Here is a 12,340-nt window from a genome sequence, read left to right as displayed (position 1 = left end):
TATGCTGTACAGATCACTGCTAACCGTTGCTACATGGTGGGCAGCTCCACGCAAATGTGCTAAACTTATAGCAGCACAGGAAAAACAGAAAACTCACTAATGAGCTGTCTGGCCAGTAAAACAACTACACTGTAAGCCCTTTAGTGTATTTCCCAACTCAGATAGACCAAGGAAACACCAATAAAACAACTACACTATAAGCCCTTTTGTGTATTTCCCAATTCAGATAGACCAGGCAAACACCTCCTGCCACAAGATAATAAACCCAGGGGCTTCCAAGATGGTAGCAGACTGAGTAATGGCTTAATTTCAGCTCTCTCAGACTGAAGACAGAAACTCAGAAAAGAGTGCTAGTGAATTTGTCTTTTTGGGTAAATTTCAGTTACTGACTAGCAAGTGCACTGCCTGGATGTCAGCAAGAAAAAAAATTAGAGAACCTGAAAGAAAGTCAACCACAAAAGGTGAGGAGAAAACAGTGACTAGGAAGAATCCTTCAGCTATTCAGCAAAAAGCAGTTCAAGCTCCAGTTTTGGTGCAATATATGACTTCCAGTAATATAGAGGAAAAAAGAAGTTAAACATGCTCATAGCTGATGAAAATAGGTGAAACACTGAAGGTGTATATCAATTCAAATAACAAAAGACTGGAAAAAATGGAAGAAGCTTTAAACATGTATTCAGATGTGCTGATAAAACTGCAGTAATCAGAGGTTGAAATGAATAAAAGGTTGGCTGAGTGAGAATCCTCAAGAAGAGAGGTTTCAAGAAATGGTAAAATTAGAGAACAGAGCATTGTAGGGAATACCTGAGATTTTCCGCTGTACCAGAGATCCTGGAAAGAACAGACTTTATTCATTTTATTAAAACACAAATATGCGACTGGACTGGTATTCCACAGCAGATGTTGTTAACTGAAAGGGCACATTGTGTGTATGCACTAAACTTGGCCATGAGAAAACAGCCAAGACCTATATTAGTAAAGATGCAATCCTACCAGCACAAAGGTGACTCTGACAAAACTGTGCCAGAAGGGCAAAGTATTAAAAAGTGGAGACAGCAGAATGTAGAAAATAATTATTCACTGTGCACCAGGCAGAATAGAAGCAAGTCTGTCTCGGCAATCAGGGAATGTTGGGAGGGAGGTGTGAGATTCAAGATCCTGTATCCAGCTGTGTTCAGACAGTGTTTTATCCTGGAATATGAAAGACAGTTTTTGATGCATAACATGCTAAAGAGGAAATAAAAAACATTACCCAACAAAAAGTGAGCCAGCAAGCAGAAGGGGACTCTGCTTCTCATTCTTCTGACAGTAAAGTTCATACAAAGACTTCACCAGTGAAACCTTTTCAAGGAAAACGTTTTAGAGACAGACAAATACATAGAGCTACACAGTTAAGGCTCTTTTATAAATATGTAGCACAAGCAGAAAATTGTAATTCAAAGTGGAAAGGGATGTTGATGTAACAGGGGACTCGAGAAATATGGAGAGGGTGGGATTTTGGATGCGGATTCTCAAGGAGAATAACAGCCATACAGAATATAATATTCATAAAGTAGCAGAAAGTATTCTAAGAACTAAGCCAACACTGGAATGGAGAAAGGAGATTCTGCTGATAGGGATGACTGCAATTAGGAGTATAGAGAATAGGTAAGATACAGTAAGAATTTACTGGAGAAAACTGGCAAAGGAGCCAAGACTTTGGAAGCTAATAATTAGAGAGGGAAAAGTAATGGAATGGGCAGAGGCCAAGAATAAATTTGGATTATAGGCTTTGGGACTGCCTTTTCCCTATCAAGGATTGATATCAGACTGTAGCAAAGAGATAGGGGAATCTTAAGTGAAAGACCAGCACTTGTAATGTTTTTAGTTGAATCTAGAACAGAAACTGCTGTTAAGAAAGGAATGATTAGTAGGGCAAAAAAAAAAGACTGAAAACCAAGAAAAGAACGAATATTGAAAATTTCTTTTCTTCTTAAACTTCTTTTTTGCTGGGGGGGGTCATAGTACACCCCTATACCTCAATGTTACATGGGTGCAGCGGTAGTGTTGTCACCTCACAGCAAGAGGTTTTCCAGTTCCATTCTCGGCTGGGGTGCCTTCTGTGTCAAGTCTGCATGTCCTCCCTGCATTTGTGTGGGTTTCCTCCAGGTACTGCGGTTTCCTCCCATGTTACAAAGACATTCGTCGTTTCTGCTTAGGCCTCTGCTGAAAATTGTCTTTGTTCCAAGTCAGACTTTCCCAGTAAATAAATGTTAAATAAATGAATTATAAATACACAGGTATTAAGCCTCCCCCCAACCTAGACTTATATATACCAACTTTGAGATCACCATACCTTGGAGAAGAGGTTATTCTGAGAAATGGCATCTCGGACTTGGTATATGTAATTCTGTTCTTTAATCCATTCAGGCTCCATATTTCAGACTCGATGTAGTGGGTTCAATCATTTCAAATGAGCCTGATAGTGACTATACAGAGGATGTTATATTTATTTGTTTTTTTTTTTTGTTTGTTTGTTTGGCTGAAACATGGAAGAAAGCATGCAGGTAAGTATCACCACACAGGTCACTATAAGTGCAACTTAAATATTTAAGCAGAATTTAAACAAAAGCTTTTTTTTCTCTTTCCTTTCTCATGAAAAGCTTTTTACTCTCAGTTTAGCACTTTCCATACCTCTCCAAATCTTGCATAAAAGTCAGTAATTAGTAAATAAATAAGTAAATTATTTTTTTCAGATAACCTAAAAGACAGTGCAACCAACCTAAGGGCATGAGTAATAAGCTCTTAATGAGAACTTTGTTTAAATGAAGTAATTTACATATTTTATTTATTGTTGATTTATGAGCAATAAATGTATTAATATTTTTACTTAGTAATATTAATATTTTATTTTCATGACAAAAGTAGTATAATGTAGTTTTCTTTCTCTTACAGTTTAGTTGTAGAGGGATATTTATGTACAGTTGTGTCACCCCCCCCCCCCCCCCCGCTCAGTGATCATCTGCCTCTCCTAACTGCTGAACCCATTCATTCCCCATCAGGGGAGTGAGAGTCAGCCAGTAAATGCTATGATTCAGGAAACCATCTGGTGTTATTTATTTTTTTATTTGATGGCTTTAACCCCCTGTTCAGTGACAGTGAAGCATCAGAGAGGTATTGCACAGGGATTAGCATATTGGCTGGCCCATCCCTCCTACAAGGGACTTCTCTCCAAACAGACAACCCCCCCTCCACATAAGCATGAGCCAGGTTTCCTCAATCTCCAGCAGGGAAATCTCACCAGATCCATGTTACTCTGAAGGCATGTAACCCTCCCCATACCCCCAATAGTGGACTATTGAGGATAACAAAAAGAAATTATGTATTGTTACTATTATGCAAAAAGCCCAGAATTTCCATACACAAGATATACAAAAAGATTGAGAGAAATTAGAGGAAAGAAGAATACTTCCACAAGAAAAACTGCCATAAGCTTCAAATAAAAAATTGTGTTCATTAATACAACAGATTTGTGAAAAACATTATATAGTCCAAGAAACTTTGATCTCTTTGGAAAAAGAAGCATCTGAGGAAGTGCAAAAATATAAACAACAAAATCTAGAGATTTTTGAAAAGTATAAAATAGAAATATGGACATGGGAAAGAAAGAGAGATTTGATATGGTGCAGTATTTATGCAAAGTCAAAAGCCAAATTAATCAGTGCAAAAAAGGCAGCCCCCAAAGATATTCAAAGAGAAATACAGGCAAAGGCATTCAGATACGGAAAATTTTACAATAAAAAATAATATCACAAAGAAGGAATGTAGAAAAGATCAGTAAAGTATAAGTTAAAAAATAGAAGCTGAAGTTATGGAATGCCTGCAAAGTAAAGGATTTGGTGTAGAAAGTCTAACAGGGGTTACATCACAGCATGATGGAATGAGTCCCCAAAGTAAGGAGAAACAGGAAGATCAGGAGACATCTGAAATATGGGCATGGGAAGGTAAGAGATTTTTAATATGATGTAATATTTATGTAAAGGAGAAAGCAAAACTAATCAGTACAAAAAGAGCTGCACCAAATATATTTGGAGAGAAACACAGGCAAAGGAATCCAGACATGGAAAACTTTACAATACAAAAAATAAAAAGGCAAAGAGGAAAAGTAGAAAAGAAGATTAGTAATGGAGAAGTTAAAGAAATAGGAACTGAGGTTATGGGGGACCTGCAAAGTGAAGGATTCAGTGTAGAAAATCTAACTCAGAAAGCACCACAGCAGGATAGAGCAATAGACATCCAAATTAAGGAGAAACCAGTGGAACAGGAAGCAACTGGTCAGTTGTCATATGAAGATATTTTGGAGCCTTCCACAGGAAACCAGTATAAACATTCACTTGAAGCTGGACAGGAAGGGAAGGAACAGGAAACTGTAGCAACTCTGACACAGTTAATGTTGAGGAGTGATAGACCAGTGAGTTCCCATATGACAGAGCAACGGATGACACAGGATGAAATTGAAGAGAATGTGCCATGGGAAGATGCTATAGAACTTTATGTAGAATGCCCGCAGAAAATGCAGAGGAAATGAGCTAAAAGAAGAGTTGATTGATTTAAGAAATAGACTGCAGAAGGTCAATAAGACCCCAAAAGTCAAAAGTTTGATAAAACAAATGAACACAGTAATTAGGACTGTTCATAGAGATCCATGCGATATAACAGAAATAAACAGGATATATTACTGTGCAGCTAAATTAATCTTCTTCTTCTTTCAGCTTTTCCCAGTTAGGGGTCGCCACAGAGGATCACCTGTCCGCTCATGACTGGCAGTGGAGTTTTATGGTGTCGAGTTGCCAGCCCGGCGCCCAACCTTCCATGGAAGGCACACACATTCACGCACTCACGCCTCGGGCCAATTTAGAGTGTCCGCAGCTAAATTAACAACAGATAAAATTCTATCAAAAAACACAAGGGAAAGGAAGGGGAGAAATTGAATACCATCTTCGAAGTATAGAATAGAGAAAACTATAAAGCAATTAAAACAAGAAGTGTCACTATTAGAAGAGTATAAAAGAGGGAACAGATCAACAAAAATAATCAGAAAGATAGACATGTTAAAAGCAATGCATAGTATTATAATGGATCAGGATTTATCATGCACTATTGCAAATAAACTAAAAATATCAACACTGGCAGAAAAACCTAGAAGATACATAGGTAAATATAAAGGAAAAGTACAAAGTGTAAGCAGTTTATTGATGACCCCAAAATGTTTTCTAGAGAACTGGAAACGAGGTAAAAGGAATTGAAAGACCACCAAAAAAAGAAATAGATACATTTTGGAGAAGTGTTTATGAAAATCTTGTGGAATATAACTAAGATGCAAAATGGATAGAAGTAGTAAAAGAAGGAATAAGAAGTTCAAATGTACAGGATATGAAATGGGATGAAGTAACGGCCAGAGAGATTGAAACAAAGTTAAGAAAAGTCTCTATAATTGGAAAACCCCAAGCCCAGATGCATTAACTAACTTCTGGTTAAAAGTATTGACATCTTTACATGAAGATTTAACCATGAATAAAAACTATTTCTATATGCGTACCCCGAACAGACGCCAACCTGGCTAACAACAGGAAAAACAATGCTCCTACTTAGGAATGAACCTGCAAGGTACCCTAAAATGTATAGTCCAATAACTTGCTTTCCAACGACGTATAAATTATACACTGGAATTAATGCAGACAGTTTATAGCCATTTAGAAGAAAACTCAGTTATGGCAATACAACAAAAGGGCAATAAGAGAAAGTCTTATGGAACAAAAGGATTATTTGTTAAATAGTCATAGTAGAGAACTGTGAAAAAGGGGAAGAATCTAAGCATGGCATGGATCAAGTACAAAAAAGCATTTGACAGTATCCCAAATTCATGGATAAGAGACTGCTTAAAAGTATATAAGATGCAGTCTACGCTAATAAATTATATCACAGTGACCATAAAACAGTGGAAAACCGCTTTGCAGTTAAGCCTTGATAAAGAACAATTTATTATTCCGGGGATATTCCAGGCTGACTCTGTCACCATTGCTCTTTTGCCTTGCCCTTAACCCATTAAGCTGCCTGCTTAACAGATTAGGTCTTGTCTATAATTTGGCTCCCAGAAAGCAACAAAGTGTAAACCATACCTCTCAACCTCCTAGAGCAAGAAATCTGGACAAAGCCATATATAAAAGTGGGACAAAGGCCCAAAAATAGGAACAATTTTTAAATATTTCTCTTAGAAAGTTGATAGAATAGCAGGTTTTGCATTAGCATGAATTTTCTGAAGTGTATGAAGTGTGAAACTCAAAAATATTTGTCATTATTTTCTAACGCCAGTCTTTAATAATTTGCCAGAAGACCACAATTTTATGAAAAACCAAGAATATGAGACAAAAATCTGGACATTCTGCAAAAATCTGAACAGTTGAGAGGTATGTGTAAACACTTCTCATCTTCTATTTGTCGATAATTTAAAACTGTAGAGCTCATCAGATGAGGAACTGAAAGCACAACTGCAAATAGTCAAAACTTTTTCAGATGATAAAAGAATGTCATTTAGTCTTGATAAATGTGCAAAAGCAACCTTTAAAGCAGGAAAGCTGCAGCACCAAGAAAACATCAGTTTGGGACAATAATATGATATAAAAGAACTTGAGCAAGAGGGAGTATATAAATATTTGGGAATTGAGCAAGAGGGAATATATAAATATTTGGGAATTGATGAAGGATCAACAATAAAATATGAATGAATGCGAATAAAACTTAGTAAGGAATATTTCAGAAAACTTAAATTAATCTTGAAAACAGCATTGACATCTAGGAATAAAATTCAAACTATAAACCAGTTTGTTCTTCCTGTCCTAACTTACAGTTTTAGAGTGATTGACTGGCCCCAAAATGTGTTGGATAGATTAGGCAGGAAAACAAGAAGAATGCTTCATGCTCATCAAATGATTTATAAAAATCAGTGCATAGCAAAATTATATATTCCCCGTTCCGAAGGAGGTATGGGCCTACTTGAAATTGATTGCATGTTAAGATCTGCAGTTGTGGGACTACAAACGTATCTGCTGACCTCACAAGACCCCAATATAGTGAAAGTTTTGAAACACAAGAAGAATAAATCTAAGATGACTTCCCTTCTTAGTCTAGCAGAAGCATATCAGTGTCAAGAGGGAATGGAAATCAAACCAGAAGTAGATAAAAATTAGGCAGCAACTGAATGTACAAAAAACACAAGAAAGAATATAAGGTGAAGGATCAGATGAGAAGGCAAGAAATGTGTGGAAAATGCATAAATATAGTTGCAAGTATACAAAATTCCTGGAAGGACCTCATGTTGATCAGGATTAAACACAGGAATGGTTAAGGAGTGGCGAATTCAAACAAAAAGGTGAATGGTTAATATTGTCGGCCCAAGATAGCCGGCTACCTACATGTTGTTTTACAAAGTCTATTAAACATGTGGGAGAAACAGACAAATTAAGTTTTGTAAAACAGAATTGGAAACGGTCACAACTTGTTGCTGGTTGTGATATACTAATGGCAGAAGGACTTTATACTGAAAGGCATAATAATGTCTCAAGACTGTTGCACTGGGGATTGTGCAAACATTATAATATTGAAGTAGCTGAAAAACACTGGAAACATGAGCCACAACGCGTCATAGAAAATGATGAAGTCTACATCACATGGGATCACCCATTACCAACAGTTCAAAAGATAGATGTGAGAAAGTCAGATATAGTGGTCCATGAAAAGAAGACAAAAGTAGCGTTGATCATTGGAATCACTACACCCAGTGACTACAGTGTCTTGCGTACAGAGAGAGACAAAGTCATAAAATATCAGGATTTGCAGGCAGGAACGAGAGCATTGTTGAAGAAAGATACCCAGACAGTTCCAATAGTAGTAGGAGCAACGGGTCTTTTAAAAAAGAATCTACAATTGTATTTAGATATGTTATCAATAAATGTAACTCCATGTGAATTGTAGGAGGAGGCATTACTGAGCACATTTCGGGTGCTGTAATGAGCACTTCTGGCTGACATCAAAGATTGAAACAATACTAATTTCATGAACTTTAATCGTACTTTGACTTAGAAATGGGGTCCATTCCCGTCAAGGTATTAGAAACCCAAAAGATTTGGAGAAATTAAAAAACTGAGATCCATGTTCCTCTGAAGGCATGTAACCCACTCCATACCCCCCCCCCCCCGAGAGGAGGTCATGCCACGTCCCATCATTTCTTCTGCTTCTTGCCCCACTCTTCCAGTGTTGGAGCTGCTAATTGAACTGCAGTCCGAGTTGCAGTAAGGGCTCCATCTACTCTGTTTCTCAGAACCAGGAATGTACAGGTACATATTTATTTGCCTGATTAGTTATATTGTAAGTGCTTGGATGAACCTTACTGAATAATGAACAAGGAGGCTACATTTTCATGCTGTTGTCTAAACTGATTCATGTAGAAGGTAACACCAAGGTGCTAGTTATGTTATAAATTGTTTCAGAATAGCAATGAACATTGCATTTTACTTTTCTTGTTGTGTATTACCTGTTTATGCTTATTTTGCAATCCTTCTTTCTACTGATCAGATGCTGTAATTGTCACCTTCATGTCACCTTGTACATGGATACTTACCTACATATTCCAGTTTGTAAGGAGTACACGATATCCCTGAAATATGTCACAAGAGTGCAGCATTTATAAGTTGTCTCCTTGTCTGAGCTGTCCACTTCTCCTAGAGTATTGAAAAATGCTTTGCTCCAATCTTTGACCACCTGTTCTTAAAGGTCATTTGTATTTATGTGTACTTCTGTCTGAATGTTGTATTTTAGTTCATTCTGAAATTTACTCATTTCTAGATTTTTAACTTTGGTAGCCAAAAGATTCCAGGTGGCTGGTTCCAGTATAGAGAGGGCTTATTCTCCAATGGTGGTTTTAAATGGAGGTCAAATTAAGACTAATGCTGTGAAAGTTTCTGATATGATAGGTGCTTTCTTGGGTGCTAAGTTCTCTTTTAAGAGGTAAGCATTAACCTTGATTTAGTATCTTGTAGCTGAAGGTATTAAATATAAGGGTTGCTCTGTTGGTCACAGATAGCAAATAGAGGTTTTTTTTTTTTTTTAGTTTCTGAATATTGTGTGTGTGTGTGTGTGTGTGTGTGTGTGTCTGTCTGTCTGTCTGTCTGCGTGTGTCTGTGCCTGTGTCTGTTAAAATGATGAATCTGCAGATACTATTCTTTGCCACCTGAATTCTATTGGTGTTCTCAGTGCTGCACCAGAAAAAGGAGTCCGTTTTTTAGTTTTGTAGGTAGAATATTTTTGGCTGGGGTTAATCTGGCTATGGGTGACAGAAAGTGGCTAATTTTGTAACAAAGTTCTAACTGCGTTAGAACTTCATTCACAGTAGTATCTGCGTGTCCTGCAAAAGGATAGGGAAGGGTCTCATGTACAGCCTTGCTATTTCTGTTCAGTCATGTTGGGTGTTCCTTTTAAGATATAATATGCTTAAGGGAGGAATAGTTATTTTCTTTGCTGTAGCAAGAGCATTATGTTGATTTTCTTGGGATTTATTAGCAGCTTGTTGGAGGAGGACCAGCTACGTAGCTGGCTGAAGTTGTCAGTATGGTTCCTACTGAATTGTAGTAGCAGAATATCATCTACATTACCATGTTTAAATTTGGGAGTTCAAGAGGGAGATCATTTACGAAGTGTGAGGACAGATGTGGGCCTAGTACTGATCCTTGAGATGCGCCTTTGTTAAGAGTGCTATTAGAAGAGGTGGTGGTGTTGTAGTACACCTGGAAAGTTTGGACCCTGTGATAACTTTGAAACCATCGAATTGTGTTTTTACCAAAGTTGAGTCTTTTAAGTTTGTTGAGAAGCACTTCATGTGTACAGATTATGATTTTCCCAGCACATCCAACATGCAGTTCAAAAGCTAGTGAATAGCTAGGGGTTTTCTATAAATTGAAACTATTCTTTACAGGATATGCATGTAAGACTGTTGCTCAGACCTGTTTTACTCCCTTATCTGGGAACGAAGGGGGCCATAGGGCTCTCTCCTGACAAGGGAGTTGGTCTGGCTGTTGCCCTCATTGGGAAATGAATAAACTGATTAGGTGTATATAAGGAGGAGCCACTAGTTTTTTGGGGGGGAGTAGAGTTGGGTTCCTGCAACTGATGGATCCAAAGAACAGCTAAGGGTACTACATTGAGAAAAGTTAGTACATTTGAAAAATAGACAAGCTCTTTGTTTCCTTTACCTGAGAAAATCAAAGCAGACCAGTGCCTTAACAAACCTTGCTGAAATGACTAGTTAACGTCATTGTTTTACATAGGATCACACTGCAGGGACAAGTTAAGGCTCACTGTACTAGAGCAACAGCTACCACATCTGCTTTTTTTAAACTGTGTCTGCCAGTAACTTTCCAAAGCATTCATGTGGACTTCTCTCCATCCCTTCAAAAGATGTTATCAGCTGGATACTCTCGTGAAGAGCAGAGCAGATTGTGCTACTGGAATTTTTGCAGGGGACATATGCTTTCACCTCCAGAGAACAGTGCCAAGGTACATAGTGCTTTAATTCCTTTCCTGAACATTATGAATGGTCCTGCAGTAGTGATCCTTATGAGAGGCATAGTACAGTTGTGTGAGCTTATGCACCATAACCATAGATAACTCAAGTACAGTAATCACTGCTGCTGTACAAACATTTTCCTTCCATACCCACTGTAATCTTCCATTATCCTTCCAGTAACAAAAAATGCAGATGTTGACAAGGTTAATTCAGTCTTTGCCCCACATCTATCAGTACTTTTCATCATCTGTTTGGAGAGGACCCTTATACCCTCACCCACACTGGGGAAACAGCTGGGCTGTGCAGGATTGTTAATGACAAGTCTTACTCATTCAAAAGAAATCTAAAGGTGGTGCGGGCAGCTGTGTTTCTATTGAATGTCTGACTGATGTCATTAAAGTGGGAGGGGTGAAAACCTTTGTACAGAGGATGTGCAAGGTTCTAGAAGTCACGCTGGATAACAGGACATTTATGGATATTTATATGCACTGTGGGATGATACTCTTGCAGTGATCCTAGTATTCATACATTTGCTCTTATGGCGAGTATGCTCATACAGTTGTACTTTTCTTATTCATGCCATTCTGTATAAAGGTAATGACTCTAGTCCTTCTGAGTCTGGCTTTTCTTATGATCATTAAGATGAAAGTAATTATGTAATTCATCCAGGAGATGTTAGTAAAATGATGTATGACCTTTTTGAATGGGAAACACAGAGGCTTATTTCCACAAAGTTCTGCAAACCTTGGCTACTTGCCTGTGCTTCAGGTAGTGTTTCTATTGAATCCAGTGCCATTCAGGCAAAGATAAGTTCTCAAACTGTATTATTGCACTTGTTTTTCAGTGTTTAAGTGGTCACTGCATGTGTTTTGCAATTTTCTGATCATTTGAAGTATATTTTTGCTACAAATCACCTTTTCTTCTGTGCTTTTACATTGAGGACTAAGGTTATCTATCTTGTGGGAGAAGGTTTTTATCTGGTCTGTCTGAGCTGGGAAGCACTTCAGAGGGGCTCAAGGTGTAGTAGTCGCTCAGGGGTTAGATGCTGTTTTCATTTCTGTTTGTTTAAATTTGGAGCGTTTGTGCAGAGCTGCTCACCACACAGTGCTGGTTGGCAGTACCCATGCAAACATAAATACCTAGACAGTTATTGTTTACATATAAAACTAGTACTAGGACTGTAACCTGTAAGAAGCATTTTGTGGAATTAAGCCCAGAGAAGCTAACTGGCACATCAGACAGCACTAATGTCATATCCTAACATTTTCTGTTACCATGACCTAGCACTGTTCCTCTCTTGTCCTTAACCCTAGAGACTACTCTATGAGACAATTGAAAAATCTAGTCCTTAAACCTTAACAGTCCACCCTAATACAGGTCTAGACAACATGCATATGCAATTTCCAAGTGTCTCTGTAGCCAGCTTGTAGATATAGGCATCCTGAGACAATGTAGCAATTGTTTACACAGACAACCCTTTAATCCTTAAAGAAACCAACACAGTATGTGAGAAATGTACATACACAACTTCTTTGGAGGCAAGAACCTTGCTTAAAAACAAGGTTGTCAAGAATACACACACTACATCCACCACAGAGTGTGCCCACAACAAACATAGACCATCTTATGCTGAGGCACAAAAAAGCAGTTTCACTAAACCTCAAAGACATTCTAAGCCTGAAAATAGCCGCACCTATCCTTGTCACTGTGTAAAGCACGCACAAAAGCAGCACCAAACACCAC

General features: G+C 37.9%; 1 protein-coding gene across 2 annotated transcripts in view; it reads left to right on the top strand.

The window, feature by feature from the left end:
* Window positions 1–12,340, top strand: part of TUT7 (terminal uridylyl transferase 7) — a 3,176,298-nt gene that overhangs the window by 3,072,224 nt on the left and 91,734 nt on the right. The window lies entirely within an intron of this gene.

This window comes from Protopterus annectens, chromosome 2.part2 (assembly GCF_019279795.1).
Source record: "Protopterus annectens isolate FY-2018-M chromosome 2.part2, PAN1.0, whole genome shotgun sequence".
In the NCBI taxonomy this organism is placed as follows: Eukaryota; Metazoa; Chordata; order Ceratodontiformes; family Protopteridae; genus Protopterus; species Protopterus annectens.
This window is presented reverse-complemented; position numbering and strand designations above follow the sequence as displayed.